Here is an 8887-nt window from a genome sequence, read left to right as displayed (position 1 = left end):
GACAAATATTAACATTTATTATATTTTATGGTTAACTTTTTTCTTTTCAAGATTGACAGGGGAGGCTCTGCCTCACCTGCCTCACCTGCCTCCCCTGACCGCACGTCACTGTTAAGCATCAGCCGCAGTGTTTTGTCACATTATGGTCATTACAGAAGCAGAATATATCTTTAAAGAAGAAAAATGCACTAGTTATTAGGGACGATTTTTAACAAGAGCACTGGTGCGGGGGCAGCTGTGGCATAGGAGGTAGAGTAGGTCGTCTCCTAACCACAGGATTAGCTGTTTGATTCCCGGCCGGTTTGATTCCAGTCCACATGTCGAAGTGTCCTTGAGCAAGACACTGAACAGTTGCTCCCAGTGAATTCACCGGTGTGTGAGAATGGGTGAAAGGCCAAATAGTGTGAAAGCGCTTTGTGTGCTGCAATGCATAGAAAAGTGCGATACAAGTATAAGACCATTAATTGTAATGAGTACACATATGCCTACAGTTTTAGATGTGCGTTATATAACAGGTGGTGATCTGTCCTTCCAAATCCCCCATCTTTCACAGGAACAGGAAATAGTGTAGATGGTATGGGTATGTAATGTGTTGCCAAGTTTAAATGCCAGCACTAAAAATACCCAGCTGGAATGCAAGACTTGGCTGCAGGGACAGGCTGGTGGCCCAGCCTTTGTCACCACTCTCAGGACCTAGTTTGACATAAGAGGGCTGTCAGACCGAAACCTAAAGCTGGCTCCTTGCGGCACCTCCACTTTAATCTTCTATTTTGCTCTGAGACTTTAGAAGATACTTGCAGAGGCTCCAAGAACAGATGAGAGGGGGATTTAGGGGCACTATTCATGGGGTCCTTGGGGATATGCTTCTAAAAGCCTTTTTTTTGTCTGATAGGCAGCACTGCTCACCCATCTGGTGGCTATAAATACTTGAAATAGGTATTCTGGCCTGGATCACATGGGAGATCAGCTTGTTCTAACTTCAGACTTCACTTCCTACTCCACCTCCAAGTGACAAAGCCCTCTAGCAGATGTGGACAAATTATGTCATCCTGCTGGTGGAGGGGGGCGGGAGGGTCGATCAGGACACATGGACAAAGAAAGTGTTGTTATTAAATTAGTGGTCTATGCATGGTTTTACAGTACTAAAACCTTTATAAATGTGTGCGCACACACACACACACACACACACATTGCACACATCTATATTGCTTATTCCTGAATAAGGGTCATGGGGGGCCGGAGCTAATCCCAGCTGACACTTGGCGAGAGGCAGGGTCCACCCTGGACAGGTCCCCAGTCTATCACAGAGCTGACATGTAGAGACAGACAACCACACACACTCTCACTCCTAGGGGCAATTTAGAGTCACCAATCAACCTAAGTTGCATGTCTTTGGACTGTGCTGGAGTATCCAGAGAGAACCCACACAGGCACAGGGAGGACATGCAGACTCCACACAGAAAGGCACCAGGTTGGCCAGGACTGGATATATTTACCTACAGTAAATGTTCGTTAAACATCTGACATATTGAACCTGAAATTAATCTGGCCCACTGCATTTTCAGGAGCATCTTGATCAAAAATACTGGATCATGTCCTGATTCCAGAATGTAAAGTTAAGATCTTAAATTACTGATGTGAATAAAAGAATAAGTGCGAGCTGGACAACACACTCTCAGAACTACAAAGTCATTACAGGGCAGATACCAACTACTGCTTTGTAGTTACACAGTTTGTGTAACCAGTCCAGTTTAGATGTCCCTGTTGACTGATGTAATAGATCATAGGTCATGTATTTTAACAGTGTGTACTTGGTGTATTTCTCTGTTTTGGTGATGTTCTGGTTGAAACTGTATTGAGCTTTCAATGTTTTGGTGGATTCTGTGGAGGGTTTTACATGGGTAGCTCCAAAAAATAAAATAGAAGCTAAAAAAAGGCTTCGGTCAGTCAGTTCAGTCATTACCTGCTGTAATGCAAGAGTGATATGCCATCCTGCAGGCAATGTAGACAGCTAGACTGATTAATATTGCAACTTATCAGTTGTGTGACACATGCGCCTCAGAAATGCTACTGAGTCTACTCAAATACAGGACCAGGAATAAGGGACTAGATGTACTAAACATATGAGGGAACAATGGATGCATAGAAGACCAACATCTTCACTAACTGAGAAACATATAGTTACTCAAAGCTTCAAAACAGACTGACTCAACATTCTGTGCTCAGCTGTGTTTGTGATTATCTCAGTCCCACTCTTGTGTAAACTGGTAAGGACACAGAGAAAAATGCAGTGGAAGAGCAAAGAGGAATGGACCACATTGGCTTCAAGTTCTGCCTGATTACAGGTAGGGATGCTCCAGGCTACGGCTTGTTACATTCCTAAGGTGGAAAAACACCATTAGTCTATTGGTGGGACTAGAGAAAGGGGTGAAATTAAAAGTAAGTAACTCTGGTTACTAGGCTAAGGAGATATGCCAGAGAGGCAGAGGCCAAAAAGATAAATGCCTTGTTCTCTTGAGAACCATCCAAGGTGTACTGCCTGCTGCAGTGCAATAAGCACAGAGAAACCAAAAGCAGAAATTTAGCAGTACTTGAAGAACATATGGGAGAAAGAAAACGCATTGCATCAATGTCTAGTGGCTGCAGGGCCTGAGAACAGACCACAGCAATCTGCCAGAACAGGAACCAGTCACCATCACAGTAGCAGACATCCAATAACGTGTCAAGAACATGAAGAGCTGAACAGCATCCGGTCCAGACATGATCCACACCTATTGTCTAAAGAAACTAACAGTAGTACATGAACCGCATAGATAAACCAGCTGCTAGCAACGGGCTCCCACCCAGACTGGCTAACACAAGGTAGAACAGTGCTGACCATGAAAGATACCCCCACCACCCCACAAGGGAACAGAACTAGGGGTCTATAACCTGCCACCCCACCACCACCACCATCACAACATCCTGTCTGGAATCATGGCTGCCAGGCTACAGGACCAGATGAGCACAGCTCAGAAGGGCACTGGAAACAACACCAGGGGCTCAAAACACCAGCTGCTAATAGACAGAGCAGTTATCACTGACTGAAAATCCAGAGTGCACCAATCAGAGTGCAATCTGACTTGACTACAGGAGCTGTCCTATGAGACAGTGAATGTCGGGCACTATACAAAGTCAATAGACCACTAGGGACCTTCCTCAAGAACTGAGGGGGAGTGTGGACAATGACACTGGAAGTCAACATAGGATATATTGCAATCAAGTGTGGCATATAATGATAGTTGATCCACCCAGCCCTGTCGTTCTCTACAACCTTTTATTTATTTATTCCCCTTTATTGCAACACAAAATAACATGTTTACAGGACAAAGGACATAACACAGAGGATAAGACAACAAATATTTACTAAAGGAACAAAGTGATTTTTACATTTAGATTGTGTGTGTAAAGATGTGTGGGTGTATCCAACTCTGTGCAGTCTGACATTCAATATAAGTATAATCACCTTTATTGGCCAAGTATGTTACACAAAAGGAATTTGTTTCCGGTACAGAACCATGGCAGCCATCTGGGGCGCCACCTCAACTGATGGCTCTAACCATCGGGGGCAACCGGGGTGTTCAGTGTTTTGCCCAAGGACACTTCAACATGTGGACTGCAGGCACCGAGATTCAAACCTTCAACCTTCTGGTTGGGAGATGGCTGCTCTACCCACCGCACCACTGACACCTCCCCATATAAAGTGGAATCTCGGTTTTCATGATTAATCCATTCGAAAAAGTTAGATGAAAACCAAATTGTACGAAAACTGAAGCAATATTTCCCATCAGAAATAATGTAAATCCAATTAATCCGTTCCAGACACCCAACAATATTAACAAAAATACATTTTATAGATATATTTTTACATACAGAAAACAATGAGAAATAAATATAAATGACTAATGAAATGGATAAATGAACATTTAATATCACCTTTACCTTTATTGAAGACTCTTGTTGGCGTATGGAAGACGGCGAAGGTGGACGAGTTTGGTACGGACTAATGATGCTAAACCGACCAATCAACTGTACGAAAACTTGGACAAAATTTTGACGAAAAAAGTCGTTGAAAACCGAATCGTACAAAAAGTAGGGCATACGAAAACCGAGGTCCCACTGTATACCAAAGAAAAATAAAATGAAACAAAATAAATTGAATGTACTGGGGATGCAGCGTGAGGCGAGGCCATCACGTGGGAGCTCCAGAGCAGCTCAGCAGGGTGAGGTTGTCCAGGGCAGCAGCTCAGCAGGGTGAGCCAAAGTCATCCTGAGCCCATGCAATTATAGAAGAGTGATGATTCTTGATGCGGTGCCGTCTGAGGGATCAGAGAGCTCAGTCATCCAGCTTAGGCTCAGCCCTCGGCCTTTACACACTGAAATCCCTCCAGATTCCTTGAATCTTTTAATGATGTTCTGCACCGTAGAGGGTGACATATCCAAATCCCATCCTATCTTTCTTTGAGGAACATTGTTTTTAAACATTTCAATAATTTTCTCACACATATGTTGTCAAACTGGTGGTCCTCGGCCCATCTTTGCTCCTAAAGGGCTCAGCCTTTCCTGGATGCCACTGTTGTACCAAATCATGATGCAGTCACCTGTTGACATCACCTGTTTCAAATGGGATCATCATTTCATTGTTTTACCTCGTTACTGGCCCTGAAATGTAACCGACCCAACTTTGTTTGGAATGTGTTGCAGCATCAGGATTGAAGTCAGTGTTTATTTTGAACAAAGAATAAAGTTGATGAGGCATCACATCAAATAATGTGCTGCTCTAATGTTTTCAATATCATACAGAGGAAAGAAAAGGTATTTGAGTGGTTAGAAATGGATTCAATAAAAGTTGATATGTTATTCTTATGGGTGGATGTTTTCTCTAGTGTGATTCTCTGCAACCTTGTGAAGAGAAGGTTTTGGAGAATGACGGGGCAAAGATCCGTGGCCCTTCCAGGTCTAGGTGGGAGTGAAGGTTAACCAATCGGACATCACAGTAGTAGACAAGGAACAGAAGGCAGCATTTTGGGGTTGAAAACTACAGTAAGTAGAGCTATAGTGTTAACCTCAGCCCTTGATGCATCTGTTTTCCATACATTGTCATTGTCATTTATCTTCTATAGTCTGTCAAATAAATGCTCTAGAGCAGTAGGAAGCTGCGATTGGCTTCCCATCTATTTTCCCAGACAGAACTGTCATTCATGAAAGCAAAGCAGAGTGGTAGCAAAACAGTGGACATATGAGAAAGTGATGGATGACAGTTTCTGAGTCAAGCTTGCTGAGCGTAAACACATCAGCCAAGTAATGACTTCACTCTCTGGATAATAAATGAACTTTGAGTTGATTATGTAGCTCACAGAATGCTGTCTTGGAGTTGCTGTGGCCTGTGTTTCATTTGTCTGGTCATTGCTCATATACAGCTAAATCATCAGCACCTTCCCCCTGTTGTTGTTGGGGGAAAGGTTGACATTTTACAGTGGTGACAGTTCATCACCATCACTAACCCTCAACATCTGTTGAGGTGTTTCTACAAGTATCAGGTGGTTCCAGGTCTTTGCCATACTGACTGTTGACCAACATCATTCTAGCATCTCAGAACAGGTTGATGTGAGGACTGACAACTCAAATAAATTGATCACCTTATGCTTCTTGTTATGCTTTCCTAATCTCTACTGCATGCTGTATTTGATTTCTCTTCACTTTTACCCCTAAGGGTATCGTTTCATAATAGATTCACTGCTAATGCTCATTCAGTAGAGATGAGCATGAGTTTCTGGTTAAGCAATTTGTTAGCAGGTGTAGACAAGGAAAAGCTCAAATCATGTAATTACATGGTGTAGTTGGACAGAGATAATACAGTAGGGCGGTGCGAGTTCAGTGGGTCAGATTGTTGCACTGGGTGATCCTTCGTTACAACAAAAACAAACTGTATGCCCGATTCATGTCTGATTTGTGGACATCGAGAATAATTGAGCTCAGCAGCCTGGAAAAAGCATGTGAAACAAGGAAGTTCAATATCAAAGCCACAAAAGGATAAAAAAAAAAAAACCCTCAGTCTTTTGAGTGGGGATCAGCCATTAACGCTGGCAAATTTCTTAGAAAAGCAAGTGTGTCACTAACATACATTAGGTTTCTTGTGACTGTGGTATGTGGTGCAACTTCACTCTAGTTTCCTTTCACATGAAGGTTTAATAACACTGAAGGCTCCTTTACATATTAGCAATTTCTATCAATTCACAGACTAGGACAGTGATGGGATTTATGTTATGCACATTAAATCCACTGTGAAATGCTGTTAGCATTATTTCAGTCATAGGGGAGCCCAGCAGTGCTAACCGCCACTCCACTGTGCTGCCTTTATGTATTTCAACAATGCTAAAGTTATTCCTAATTTTCATGTTCACAGATTAAAACTGGTTGCTAGCGTGACCATGATGCCAGTCAGTTTAAAACTATGAGCACACCATCCACTGGTACTACGCAGTCATTAGGCTTTCTTTCTTTCTTTTTTTATGAATTAAACAAATCTGCATAAGAGTAAATAAAAACAATTAAAATGTATAGAAACTCAAGTCTTTTAGCAGCTTAGATCAAACTGTTAATTCATGTCCCAGTCTCAGCTAGGACTGGACTGGTGTTTTTGTCCTACTCACACTATTCTCGTCCTTACAGAATCACCTCCTGTTGCCCTGCTGTGTTCCCACCATTCTGTCACGACCAGTCATATGAGGACACAGACACAGACCAGAGACAAGGAGACAGAGATGAGGAGTAACAGGTGATTGTTTGCCCAGTTTTGAACTTTTCCTGAACTTTAACTTTGAATGAAAGTGGACCTCCATCTTTACCTGTCTGTGTCTTGAGTCTTCTTTTGGATCCTACTCTACAACTACTGAGCTCTAACAAACTCCACTGACTGCAGTAATCAAATCATTATTTTTAAATTACCTTAATTAAAAAAAAGGCTCGGTAGGTGTTGGCTTCTTAGTCAAAATACATGATAAATCTTACAGGTTTTTTGGCGCCAGGCTGAGAAAGTGCTTTCATATCTTTCAGAAGTAATCCAAAATAAGTGGTTTGACCATTACCTTGCGTGAGTCATGAATGCATGAGGAAACTGGACCAAACAGACACAGAGTAAACAGTCAGATAGTTTTTCCAGCTGCCTCGTAGTTGCACCACCTGAGTTGGAAGATAACTTTTCAAGGGGCTCCTGTGCTGGGAAACAGCTCCGAGGCCGTCCCACTCTGCCGCTGATGGCTTTGTCACACGGGCCAGGTTAACCCATGCTGGATTACTAAACAGGCTCCATCTGACTTTAATTATGGCTAATGCCACAAAACCACCGGATGTTAGGAAGACCAAACACACTGAATTGGCTTATGGGACTGCTGACACTGTACCTTATGTGTATACGTGTAAATACACATACTGTAGTTATGTAACAAGAAAAAGAGAATCTACTTTTACTGAATAAGGGGGAATAAATGTGGCTGATCTATTTTACATCAACAAATCCTCAGCACAAACACATTGAGACAAACATTGGTTGGCCAGTGATGTGGTCATTTCCATACCATCAGGGCTCCTCATTTGTTTGCCCAGATATTTAACTTGCATTTTGATAAATGAAAAAACCTCTGTCTGGCTATAATAAAGTAAGCACCTTGTAAAGGACTATATGTATATATGGAGACAAATACTCTTTCCTTCTTCCCTGTGTGTGTGGTGCACAGACGCTAGAACATCAAAACTGATATTGTGAGGCAAATGAATGGTGCAGTCAGGATGATTTAACAGGAAATTAAGATGAATTAAGAACCATAAAATCCATGTTACTTTAATCAGTGGTACTGCGTTTCTGGTGAGTGGTGCTGCATTGGGCTTGTTGCTCTGGTGTCACAGATTAACAGTATTTGAGACTATCACTGTTTCCACCCTAAAGAAAAGTGAATCAGACTTGCTGTATGTTCTGTGTTTAAGGTGGATTTTACAGCTGACAGCTGGCCTTCTCTCAGCCAGCGTCTTGGAAGAGGATACTGGGGATTCTGGGTCAAATTAGTGGATGTCATGAACTACTGAGAGAAGCTGGGAAAGTTTGAGTGTTATAGGTAGTAGGCACCTTGGAAAATAGCAGTCTGACATTTAAAAAGCACATTTTTATGCGTGGTAAAGATTAGACTAATGATTAGACTAATACTACTACTTATACAAGTAACAGATTAGTAATAATACAATAATACAATAATACAACTGCAACACTTTGCTCTTGTATGTCAGGTTTCTGCCTGATTTACAGAGACACACTGTGGTCTGTCCAAGCAATTACACAAGAAACATGGGTGCACATATTCACCAAGAGAAGGACATGGAGCATGCCAGCAGAAAGGAGAGCCAGTTATGAGGACACAGACTGTAAGTGAACAAAAGAACTGAAAGTCAGCAACAAATTAGCTTAGAGGAGGAAATAACAAGCGTCAAGCTGTAATATGCTGTCGTACCCCACTCTAAGCTGGGCTAAGTGGCCTTTGTTGCACAAAGTACCCAAGTCCTCCAATTACAAAACTTCTCAGACAGGGCCTGACTAAGACTCCCTCACATTCACCCTGACCTGCAATGTACAGGTCACACAGCTAAGTACAAAGGCACTGAAATAAACACAGTGGCCCCTAAACCTGTCATAATATTTGATAAACTGCTATGGGAGGAAAGGCAAGACTTCCCTCTTATGTCAGATGTGTGCAGGTGACGAGATAGTCTGGGGAAAAGGATGGTAGGAAATCCCACCCAGCAGGGTCGCTTTCCCATGGCGAAATAAACAAGGGTGTGGAAGAAATGCCCATGAGAT

This window comes from Monopterus albus, unplaced genomic scaffold, assembly GCF_001952655.1.
Source record: "Monopterus albus unplaced genomic scaffold, M_albus_1.0 scaffold87.1, whole genome shotgun sequence".
NCBI lineage: Eukaryota > Metazoa > Chordata > Actinopteri > Synbranchiformes > Synbranchidae > Monopterus > Monopterus albus.
The sequence above is the reverse complement of the archived record's forward strand: the minus strand, read 5'-3'. Positions refer to the sequence as shown.